This window comes from Arachis hypogaea, chromosome 11, assembly GCF_003086295.3.
Source record: "Arachis hypogaea cultivar Tifrunner chromosome 11, arahy.Tifrunner.gnm2.J5K5, whole genome shotgun sequence".
In the NCBI taxonomy this organism is placed as follows: domain Eukaryota; kingdom Viridiplantae; phylum Streptophyta; class Magnoliopsida; order Fabales; family Fabaceae; genus Arachis; species Arachis hypogaea.
Genome location: NC_092046.1, coordinates 53,488,620 through 53,500,623, shown reverse-complemented (window position 1 = coordinate 53,500,623; position 12,004 = coordinate 53,488,620).

The window sequence follows — 12,004 nt, the reverse complement described above, 5'->3', positions numbered from 1 at the left end:
TGGAGGCGCTACTCTCATGGAAAATAAGCCAAAATTGGCCAAATGCACTCCCCAAGCTTCGAACCCCACACCTTGAGGAAGCAAGGAAGCAAGGCAACCAAGAAAAGGGGTAGCGCATGCTTCCCATGGGTTTCGAACCAGGGACCCTTCCTTGGATACACCAAAGCTCAGCTCACAAAGTGAGCTGAGCGCTACTTCTTGATGCATGGGGGCACATCTTGACACGGCCAGGGAAGGAGTGGAGCGCATGACACGGTCCAAGGGGCAGCACAACAAATTGGCACTAAGGCACCAATGCTCAGCTCACAAAGTGAGCTGAGCTCTCCCCTGATGCACCCCAAGACAGCAGCACGCTATCAATGCTTCCCCACACTAAGTGTCAAAGCTCAGCTCACTTTGTGAGCTGAGCACTCCCCTGGAAGCAATTTCTTCATGGGCTGAAAATTCAACCAAAAATCCAATTTAATTCAAATCTTCACCAAATCAAAAGCCCATCCAAATTCCAATATCCAAGAATAGAAAGTGTATAAATAGGAGTTAGTTTGATGTAATTGGGGAGCTGAATTTTACTTTTGAATTTTCCTTTCATTTTCATTTTGAGCTTTTAGTTTTGAATTTAGATTTCAGAGAACTTGGGAGGAGAATTGATCTCTCTTCTTCTTGGTTCTTGCTTGAACACTCTTTAATTTTCTTGCTTTGGATCTTTGGTGGAGAATTGAAGAAATTCTGTTTCAATCTCACCTTGAGATCCCTTGTTTATTTTCTTTCTGCATAATTGAGTTTGAATTTCTGTCTACTGCTTCTTCATCTACTTTGTTTCTGCAATTTACTTTTCTTTGTTTCTTTTGCAATTGCTCTTGTTGGATCAAGGAAGGATTTGAGATCTAGACTTGTTATCTAGTCTCTTCCACTCCTGAGATCTCAACCCCTTTTAATTTGCTGCACTTAAGCACTGCTTCCTAGTTCTTTAAATTCTCAAGTCATTTTACTTTTCTGTTAAGATCTACTTCACTGCGCTTCAATTTTCTCTTTTATGTTTAATGCCATTTACTTGTTTCTTGTTTAATTCCTGCAAGTCCACGTCCCAATCCCTTTTATGATTCAAGCAATTTACATTTCTTGCACTTTAAGCTTCTGTTATTTACATTTCTTGCAAGTTAAGTTTCTGCACCTTATTTTACATGCTCTTTAAGATTCAGTATCTTTATTTTCCTGCTCTTTAGTTTACTGCAATTTTCCCTTTCCCTTTTACATTCTAAGCAATTTAGTTTCTGTTAATCACAAACACTCAACCAATACTTGATTCGCTTGACTAAATCAACCACTAAACTAAAATTGCTCAATCCTTCAATCCCTGTGGGATCGACCTCACTCATGTGAGTTATTATTACTTGATGCGACCCGGTACACTTGCCGGTTAGATTTGTGTGTTTTGGTGGTTAATTTATTTTTCACCAAAATACTCATCAAGTTTTTGGCGCCGTTGCCGGGGATTGAAATAGGTTGACAATGATTAAGTGAGGCGGTAATCTAGATCAAGCACTTTTTCCCTTCTATTCTTTAATTCTTTGACTAACACACTAACTGTTTGAATTTTTGCTTAAGCTAACTAAAACTTCATTCTAGCAATAGATTGAAGTATCACTGGTTGTGTTCCCTGTTATGTTGTTTGTATGTCAGGTACAGGGAGAGTTGTTCATGTTTTATCTGAAATTGACCAAAGAACTCTAAGGAGATTGAGAAGAGCTGAAAGAGGGAAAGGCATTGTTGGAGAGGAAGAATCTGAGGAAGAATATCACGAGATGGAAGGAGATCCATCTAATCAAGAAGGAGGGGTTAACAATAACCCACAGCAGAGGAGAGTACTGGCCTCCTATACATTTGCAAATGCTAAACATTGTGGGAGCAGCATTCTTACCCCTAATGTCAATGCAAACAACTTTGAACTGAAGCCACAACTCATCACATTGGTCCAAAACAACTGCTCTTTTGGAGGAGGACCATTGGAGGATCCGAACCAACATTTATCCACTTTCTTGAGGATCTGTGACACAGTTAAAAGCAATGGAGTGCACCCTGACATATACAAGCTGTTGTTATTCCCATTCTCTCTCAGGGACAAGGCCACTCAATGGCTAGAAACATTCCCGAAGGAAAGCATTAACACTTGGGATGACTTGGTGAGCAAGTTTCTTGCCAAGTTTTATCCCCCTCAAAGGATCATCCGGTTAAAGACTGAGGTGCAGACATTCACACAAATGGATGCTGAAAATCTGTATGAAGCATGGGAGAGATATAAGGCTCTGCTGAGGAAATGTCCACCAGAGATGTTCACTGAGTGGGACAAGCTGCAGAACTTCTATGAAGGGCTCACTTTAAAGGCTCAAGAGGCACTTGATCATTCAGCCGGAGGCTCGTTGCAACTAATGAAAACTGCAGAGGAAGCCCAAAATCTCATTGACATGGTGGCTAACAACCAATACTTCTTTGCTCATCAAAGACAACGCCAACCATCACAAAGAAGAGGAGTAATGGAGTTGGACGGAGTGGATTCAATCTTAGCTCAAAACAAAATGATGCAGCATCAAATTCAACAACAATTTGAGCAAATGACCAAGAGGATTGATAATCTCCAAGTTGCAGCAGTCAACACAAGCCAACCATCAACCACTTGGGAGCAAAATGAAGAAACTCAAGAGGAGCAACAGCAAGAGCAAGTCCAGTACATGCACAACCAAAATTTTGGACCAAATGAAGTATATGGTGATACCTACAACCCCTCTTGGAAGAATCATCCCAACCTTAGGTGGGGAGATAACCACAGTCAACCTCAGCAGCCATGGCAAAGAAACTCCACCCAAAACAATTGGAAAAACACAAACTACAACAACCAGGCCTCTAACCAAAACACATACAGAAAACCACAAAATACCTACCCCAACTCTAACCAGTACCCATCCCACAACCAAACCTCTAACCAAAACACTTACCCTCAACCATCAACACCCCACACTCAACTCATTTCACAAGATTCTCAGAGAATTACCAACCTGGAGCTCCTAATGGAAAAATTGATGAAGAACCAAGAGATGACCACAAGGAACCAGGAAGCCTCTCTGAAGAATATGGAAAGGCAAATTGGTCAACTCTCCAAAAAGATCACCATTGAAAGGCCATCAAGCTCACTACCTAGTGACACTATTCCTAATCCAAAAGAGGAGTGTAAGGCAATACAGCTAAGGAATGGCAAGACCCTGGTGAAAAATGAAGAAGCAATCAAGAAACCAAAGGAAAGTGACGAGAAACAAAACAAGGAAGAGAAGGCCAATGATGAAAAAGTGACAGCAAGCAAGCAAGCCTCAGATGAGCTCAAAGAAAAAGAAGACCGGCCACAACAATCAAGAAAAGGGAAGGAAGCAATGGGGGAGCCAACCAAGGAACAAAGACAGGACATGAACTCCATACCTCCACTGCCATATCCTCAAAGATTCAGCAAAGAGACTAAGGACCAACACTTCCCAAAATTTCTTGAAGTCTTCAAGAAGCTGGAGATCAATATCCCTTTGGCTGAAGCATTGGAACAAATGCCTCTGTATGCAAAGTTCTTGAAAGAGCTCATCAATAAGAAGAGGAGTTGGCAAGAAAAGGAGACTGTGCTTCTCACTGAAGAGTGCAGTGCACTCATCAGAAAAGGACTTCCTCCCAAGCTGGAAGACCCTGGAAGTTTCTTCCTACCTTGCACAATTGGAAGTCTATTTATCAACAAGGGGATGTGTGACTTAGGAGCAAGCATAAATTTAATTCCATCATCCTTAGTGAAAAAGCTTGGCATAGAGAAAGTGAAACCAATACAGATATCCTTAGAATTGGTGGATCAGTCAGTAGTATATCCCAAGGGAGTGATTGAAAACCTTTTAGTTAAGATTGATAAGTTCATTTTTCCTGCGGACTTTGTAATACTGGACACTGAAGGAGAAGAAAACAGTTCAATCATCTTGGGAAGACCATTTTTGGCCACTGCTAGAGCCATCATAGATATAGAGCAGGGAGAACTAACTCTCAGGATGCATGAGGACAGCATAACCCTGAAAGTGTTTCCAGAACCACAAATCAGTGAAGAAAGGGACAAGATAGTCAGTGACTGGTTCCCAGGGGAAACAACCAACAACACTAGGGAACAGAAGAATGAGCATGTGCAGGGAGAAGAAGAAATTCAAAATGGAACCAGGATGATAAACAAGAAGGAAGGTACCGCCACCAAAGCTGCTATTAAGGAAGAAAGGTCGACAAGAAAAAGGAAGAAAAACAAGAAGAAAGCTCACAAAGGGTGGAAGAATAAAAAGATCCCAACCGAAGGACTCTCCAAAGGTGACAAGGTGCAACTAACATATCAACAGCTGGGAACTGAGGATCACTACACTGTTAACCAAGTACTCTCTCTTGAGCATGTGGAAATTGAGCACCAAGGGACAAAGAAGAAGTTCACAGTCAGAGGAGACAGGCTAAGGCACTACAGTCATCAACCACCATAAAAGAAGGGGTTCAATGTCAAGCTAGTGACACTAAAAGAGCGCTTCATGGGAGGCAACCCATGATTTAAGATTCCTACTTGCTTTTAAATTCAATAAATCTTGATCACCTCAGCATGATTTTGAACATACTTGACAGATGCATGCATTGTTTTGAAACGTATGTCAGACTTCTAAGTTTGGTGTGCTTGACAGCACACAAAAGTTAACCTTTCAAGCACTTTGAGATCATATACTTAGTCACTGAGATGAAGTATATGACCAAACATTAAGTTTGGTGTCTGCATACGTGTCAATTATAAGAAATATCAACTCTTGTTCAGAAAAGAGAAAAGACAATCAAAAATCATGCAGAGGTGAAGCATGCATTGTTACTATTTCTAGGAATTTTTGAATTAGAATTTATGATGAGAGTATCAATTGTGACAAATGCTTGGTGCAACATTAATCTCTCAACAAGGAACAAGTTTGGCGTTCACAAAAAAAAAAAAAAAAAATTTTGGTTCACCAAGTCAGGAACGCAATGGATCTCTCATAAAAAGAATTTTTCTTCTTTCTAATACAATTACTCACTTCTCCACCGTGCTATAATTATATACTAAAGCATCTCATTTTTGTTTAATTCGAAGAAAAAAAAAAAAGAGAAGAGAAGGCTGGAGCAAGGACAAGGCAATGGGACGGTTATGACAAGTCAAGAAAAGAGTCACATGTGCTTAGGGAGATGTGCCAACTTTGGAAAGCAAGAAAAATCTGAATGCTAGCCACCATGAGGAACGGACCCCATGCAACCAATAGGAGTAGAATCCTTGTCAACCCTCAAGAGAACATGCAAGCCGTTCATCTCATAAAGTCACTAGGTTGTTCAACTCAATCTCTACTCTTCACAACCCATGACCGAACCAAACTTCAAGTGTAATATTCGGCCAACACTTCTCCCTGTGCTTATAAATCAGTTGAGACATCTCTTGCATCACATCTCCCTACACAATCTCTTTACAAACACACACCTCTGCCTCCACCTTTTGCAATCCTATACATATATACCATCTCACTCATAATAACAACATTTATTTCCTCACTCCCTAACACAACTAGACCGTACCTTAATCAATCCCCAAACTCACCTCTGCTTCTTCCATTCACTCAACTTCATGGCCTCTTCAAGTTCAAAGAGAAGAAAGGGGAAGGGACCAATGGTGACCGAACCCCCTACCTATGATACAAAGAGATTTAGATCTCAGTTTCATGAAGGAAAATATCATAGGTTCATGAAAACGAAGCACATCATCCATGAAAGATACTTTGCACTGAAGGAAGAAGAATACCCCATCATGAAACAAATCAAAGAAGAAAGGAGGTGGGACATTCTATGTGATCCCATCCCCAAAATTAGTGCACTCATGATCAGGGAGTTCTATGTAAATGCTGTGAAGGGAAGTGAAGAGAGCCCCTCTTACAAAAGCTATGTTAGAGGAACTGAAGTGGATTTTAGTCCAGCAGCTATTACAAGGGCTTTGAAGCTGAGAACCATAACTTATGAAGAGCCCAGCTATGAGGCCAGATTGCAAGACGAAAATGACCCTGATGAGATTCTCCAGGGGATATGCCTGGAAGGCACAGATTGGGAAAGAGATTCACAAGGAGTCCCAAGCCGTCTGAAGAGGATAAATCTCATTCCGGAAGCCAAAGGATGGTATGAAATAATAAGGAGATCCATACTCCCTACGGGAAACACCTCAGCGGTCACAATCAAGCGAGCACTCTTGACATTCTGTATCCTACATGGAGGAGAAATCAATCTTGCACAGCTCATAGCCGATAGTATTCAAGAGATAGCCGAGAGCACAAACAAATCCACTAGGCTTGGCCACCCAAGTACAATTATAAGGTTATGTACTAAAGCTGGGGTGATCTTTGAAGATGAGGACACAGAGATAGTAAGAAGAGGCTCAGGAATAACAAAGAAAACCATGGAGGGAATGGCTGAGGATGATGATCAAGAAGAAGGGCCCCAAAGAAGAAGAAGAGCAGAGGAAGAAGGAGAAAAAGCCCACGATGCCATAGATATGAGTCAACTACAAAGAGTTCTTGAGGAAATATCACAGCAAAATGTGATGGCACAAGAGCAATATTCAAAAAGTCAAGAGCAATATCTAGCGCACCGGGAGCAGTACTTAAAAGACAGGGAGCAGAATGAAGCTTGGCAGCATAAAATGGAGGAGAAATTGGAAAGCTGGCAGCAACAGTCAATGATTCAACAACAAGAATTCCAAGCCAAGATACTCGAGGGACAAAGGGAACTTACAACAGGACTTCAAGAATCATATGAAAAAATGTTTCTGACCCAAGCCAAGTATGGTGAGTATACTCAAAATTTGTATCAATGGAAGAACATTCACCACACTCTTGGAGAGATTAGACATCTGCAACAATCGGATTGTAATGAAGATGTGCAAGCAAGGGTGGAATACTTAAGCCGTTGCATGCCACAACTCAATCCCCAACTCAAATCATTTGATCAATGCCAAGAACTTAGGGACTGCCAGGCAGCAAAATCTCGACTCAAGGCTCAGAGTGCATTCCGAAGATTGGAAGAAGTTGGGCTCTCAGGTCTTGCAGATCCCGTTTGGGACAGAAGATGTCCTTGTGAGGAAGCTCAAGATTATGGACAAAAGAGGAAGAAGAAGAAGGGAGAATCCAGCAAATCAAAAAGAATGGAAATGCCTGACAAATAGAGGTGGTGAAGTCTCTTCTCTTAGTTTTGTTTAAATAAGGAAGATGCATGTCTGAAACATGATATGCCTCCATTTGATTTATGTTTACTTTTCCTTTTACTTGCACTAGTAATTAGTTAAAAAAAAAAAAAAAAAAAAAAAAAGAAAGGGGGGGCTATCTGCATAATAATTGTCATCATCCATCAACTTGAATACTTTGTTTTGTTTTCCCTTGCTGTTTGAATAAAAGAGAGATGTTTGATTTAGAAAAGTAACTGTTCAATGTTGCAGAAGTGAGAATAAAAGTTAGTGGTGGTATATGTGTTTGATTTAATTGATAGCTCATAGAATAAATGTTGCAAAATGACTTGTTACTTAAAGCCTAAGCTAGTTTGCTGCTGTGACCTCTCAATTATTGAAAGTCCCTTGAAAATAAATCAAAACAGAGAAAAGAGAAAGAAGAAAAAGCCAAAGAAAGTGGCAAAGAAACAAACAATAAGGCTAGACACCAATAGCTTGGACCCTAGGACATATGCCTGTGGTGTTTGTGTACTAGGATCTGCTTGGACAAGTAAGTTCTAAGGAGTATTTTAAAACTTGGCAACTTAGATCAACTGATTTGGGATTGCCAACTGAAAGTCCACAATAAAGAACAACCTAGCTACAAAACATTTAGTGATCCAAAGAGATGCTGGGCATCAATGATCCTAGGAGGAAAAAGTGAGCCATGTGTCTGTGGTGAAGAAATGTTGAGTAAAATAAGGCCAAAGGTCACTGCAACATTTGACACCAAGTCTTCAATAAGAAATAAGCTCTGTAATGCAAAAGAAAGAGGAAAAACTAACAAGGGAATGAACAAAAAGTGAGGATTCATGGCAGCAATCTTAGTGAACTCTTAAAGGAACATAGTTTGTTTTGACAGCAAGTAATAAATGAGCTACTTTTGATCTGCATAAAGCCCCATAGACCAAGTTCAACTATCTGCCTAATAAGAACATATACACTTATCTATTTCATTCTATCTTCTCTTATGTTTGATGCTTGCTTGGGGACAAGCAAGTTTTAAGTTTGGTGTTGTGATGACAAGTCATCATATACCCTTTTTAATAGTCTTTTTCCTTATTTTCATTTGGTTTTATGCACTTTCTTGCATCCTAAGAAAGCAATTTGGAATGGAAATGCATAACTTCTTTGAATCAAACAACCACCATATAATTGATGCTAAATCATGAGGTTTAGGCCAAATTTAATTGCAGTTTTATGATTTGTAAACCTTGTGAATTTGGTGATACTTTAATTGGTTGTTTTGATTAATTGTAGGTGAAGAAAAGAAGAAAAGAAGAAAAGCGTGACCTAAGAAGCGTGGTTCAAGGAATAGAAAGTGTGGCCATCAAAGGAGAAAGTGTAGTGCAACAAACCATGGAACTCATTCCAAGAGCACCAAGCACTAAGAGAGCGCTACACTCACTTCCAAGGGACCAAGGCACAAAGCTCAGCTCACTTTGTGAGCTGAGCACAACACAAGGCCAAGAAATAAGGAAATGAGGAACCAAGCTCAGCTCACAAAGTGAGCATTATCGAGAGCGCTAGAGGAGAAATTCAAGAAAAATGATTTCCAAATGCATGCTCCAAGACTTGAACCCATGACCAAAGGGAAAGGGTGGAGGCGCTACTCTCATGGAAAATAAGCCAAAATTGGCCAAATGCACTCCCCAAGCTTCGAACCCCACACCTTGAGGAAGCAAGGAAGCAAGGCAACCAAGAAAAGGGGTAGCGCATGCTTCCCATGGGTTTCGAACCAGGGACCCTTCCTTGGATACACCAAAGCTCAGCTCACAAAGTGAGCTGAGCGCTACTTCTTGATGCATGGGGGCACATCTTGACACGGCCAGGGAAGGAGTGGAGCGCATGACACGGTCCAAGGGGCAGCACAACAAATTGGCACTAAGGCACCAATGCTCAGCTCACAAAGTGAGCTGAGCTCTCCCCTGATGCACCCCAAGACAGCAGCACGCTATCAATGCTTCCCCACACTAAGTGTCAAAGCTCAGCTCACTTTGTGAGCTGAGCACTCCCCTGGAAGCAATTTCTTCATGGGCTGAAAATTCAACCAAAAATCCAATTTAATTCAAATCTTCACCAAATCAAAAGCCCATCCAAATTCCAATATCCAAGAATAGAAAGTGTATAAATAGGAGTTAGTTTGATGTAATTGGGGAGCTGAATTTTACTTTTGAATTTTCCTTTCATTTTCATTTTGAGCTTTTAGTTTTGAATTTAGATTTCAGAGAACTTGGGAGGAGAATTGATCTCTCTTCTTCTTGGTTCTTGCTTGAACACTCTTTAATTTTCTTGCTTTGGATCTTTGGTGGAGAATTGAAGAAATTCTGTTTCAATCTCACCTTGAGATCCCTTGTTTATTTTCTTTCTGCATAATTGAGTTTGAATTTCTGTCTACTGCTTCTTCATCTACTTTGTTTCTGCAATTTACTTTTCTTTGTTTCTTTTGCAATTGCTCTTGTTGGATCAAGGAAGGATTTGAGATCTAGACTTGTTATCTAGTCTCTTCCACTCCTGAGATCTCAACCCCTTTTAATTTGCTGCACTTAAGCACTGCTTCCTAGTTCTTTAAATTCTCAAGTCATTTTACTTTTCTGTTAAGATCTACTTCACTGCGCTTCAATTTTCTCTTTTATGTTTAATGCCATTTACTTGTTTCTTGTTTAATTCCTGCAAGTCCACGTCCCAATCCCTTTTATGATTCAAGCAATTTACATTTCTTGCACTTTAAGCTTCTGTTATTTACATTTCTTGCAAGTTAAGTTTCTGCACCTTATTTTACATGCTCTTTAAGATTCAGTATCTTTATTTTCCTGCTCTTTAGTTTACTGCAATTTTCCCTTTCCCTTTTACATTCTAAGCAGTTTAGTTTCTGTTAATCACAAACACTCAACCAATACTTGATTCGCTTGACTAAATCAACCACTAAACTAAAATTGCTCAATCCTTCAATCCCTGTGGGATCGACCTCACTCATGTGAGTTATTATTACTTGATGCGACCCGGTACACTTGCCGGTTAGATTTGTGTGTTTTGGTGGTTAATTTATTTTTCACCAAAATACTCATCATAGGGATGGCAGGCGAGTCAACCATTCTAATCTAGCCTTCTCTACTAACTGGCAGGAGCACCGAGCATGCCTAGTGAGACGATCCCAAATTTCTATCCCACTTCGTCTAACGACGGCCTGGCATGTCAGCGGGCTAAACTCACTTATTCTCTTTTTTTTTTTGAAAAAAAAAATTACTAAACCATCCATAAATATTTTAGTAAACCTATAATTTAAAAATTCATATAATTCTAAATTTCTAATAAACATAATTTTGAACCAAGTATTTTTAAACAAAATAATCAAACAGACATTGTTTAAATTAAAATAAACATTGTCTAAAGCATCTAATTAAATATTGTAATATGAAAATAAGGGAAAACATGAAGACAAAAACTGAAATTGAATAAAAAATATAAATTGAAATTGAAATCACTACAAGAAAAACATTGAGTACCGTCAGGTTTACCAGTGGAATAACAAAAATAATATACCGGTGATATATTTACCGGCAGATTTTACGGTATAACCCTCGCCTGTAACAAATTACCGTCAATTTTTTCAATCCGTCAGTAATTACTGTCAGATTCTACCACGAATTCTTTGCCTAAACCCTATTTAATTACTGAAGAAAATTTTTTGCCGGTAATTTTGGCGCTTCACTATGTTCTTTCTTGCTTAATTACTGTTGGATTTTTTTCCGATAAATTCGACAATAAATTTAATTTATACACAATTAGTGGTCAAATTCTTTATTTTTTATTTTTATTTAAATTTATTTTTTGCACAATTAGTAGTCAAATTCTAAATAATATGAACCAAATATGGCAAATTAAATATCAAGTGTACAAATAAAATGAAAAGTTAAATAAATAAAATCAATCACTACAAGAAAACCGCTGAGTATTGTCAGAATTACCGTCAGATTTAGCGTCAACTTGTACCGGTGGATTTAGTATCGGGTTTTCCGACGGAAAGGAGGAGAAATCCGTCGCCAGAAAAGATTACATTGGAATAGTTTTCCGTCACTAAATCTGACGGTAATTATTGGCGCAAAAATGTAACTCACCTGCGCCAATTTTACCGTCGGTATATTCTGCCGGTATCATAGTTAAGTGAAATGTGTCATTTTAGTAATTTACCAGCAGATTAATCTGCAAGCACACACACTCTCTCTCTCTCTCTCTCTCTCTCTCTCTCTCTCTCTCTCTCTCTCTCTCTCTCTCTCTCTCTCTCTCTTTCTCTCTCTCTTCTTGTAATACTCTACCACATAGAGCTTTACGCTTAAGTTCGTAAATCAGCGGTGGTGAGATATTACAATCTCTAAAAGTAAAATACGTACATAGGTATATATACATATATGAAAAGAAGTTTAACAAGGAGCCTTGAAAAAAAAGGGTAAGCAAATCAAAAAGAAGTCTCACCACACTCGAAACGTGAAGGAATGAAAACTTGATCATAAAAAGTAGAAGAGACACCACATATATATATATATATATATATATATATATATATATATATATATATATATATATATATATATAGATAAAGAGTTCCAACAAAGGGTACATAACAAACTGCAGCCGCGACCTGCGAAGCAAAGGCCGGCTAGAAATATATATAAACGTCCTAAAAATACAACCAAAAATACA